Consider the following 1020-nt stretch of genomic DNA (forward strand, 5'->3'; position numbering starts at 1 on the left):
GCTCCTTAGCTGCGTGGGTTTCACGCGAGCACGGTCGCGCGGGTTTCACGCGGACCTGAGCCGTGCGGTTAATCGCAGGCTTATAAATGGAAGAGATTCAAGTGTTAGAAGTTTTCAGAAAACACACCAGCCTTGAAGAGCGTGTGGAGGACGCCAGCCCACATCAGCAGCACTTAAGATATGCTCTGGTGAATGGCTTTCCCCTACCCCTTGCTGACACAAAATGTTTATTCTTTAGCTTGCCCTGTTCGACAACAGCCTGTGCTCCAGACCATAGATTTAATTGAGGTGGATAATTGTTAAAAGTAATCTGCATTAAGCTTAGGGTTGCTCAAATTCAGTACAATGACATATGAGATGAAGTAAAATAGGTAAATATTTAAACTAATGACATGCATAGAGGCACTTGACCTGTTTGGTAAAACTGTCATCCTAATATGTGCCATTGTTGAGATATAGAGCACGCCTGTGAAAACGAATATGCTGAACCCTGTATGAAACGGCTAAAACTACTTGATGGAGAAGCTGAATTGAATATGAAAGTGCAAGTCTTTGCCACTGTCTGGGGAAGTTTTCAGAAAACAATGTTAGATGTTAGGTTGTGGTCTCTTCTGAGCTGATGAGCAAGCTACACATTATCTGTCTGTGAAATCATAAAAGAGAGGGAAACGAAAACTATGATAACTATGATAACTGGAGTGTGCAGCGTTTCCGTGAGCAGTTTTTCTGCATCTTGACTCATGTGTGTAGAGTGTTCATAGCATCAGCATCATGTTTTTGTTATTAGTTTTGTTGGGTTGAAAATAATTAAATAAACTTGTGATCATATTTATGGATCACCATGGCACATATCATCAGCCATGTGATTTATTTACGCAGATGAAAAAAGTGAGTGTGAATGTGTCTGACGTCACAGTGTTTTTGTGCGCTGTGTAAAAGTAATTGCCTAATTACTTTGCCAAAAAATTTATAGCTCCTTCTACATTTGCAACACTAAAGATTAATTGAATACCTTTAATT

The sequence above is a fragment of the Pundamilia nyererei genome, unplaced genomic scaffold (genome assembly GCF_000239375.1).
Source record: "Pundamilia nyererei isolate P.nyererei 1_Seehausen unplaced genomic scaffold, PunNye1.0 scaffold00006, whole genome shotgun sequence".
Taxonomy (NCBI): domain Eukaryota; kingdom Metazoa; phylum Chordata; class Actinopteri; order Cichliformes; family Cichlidae; genus Pundamilia; species Pundamilia nyererei.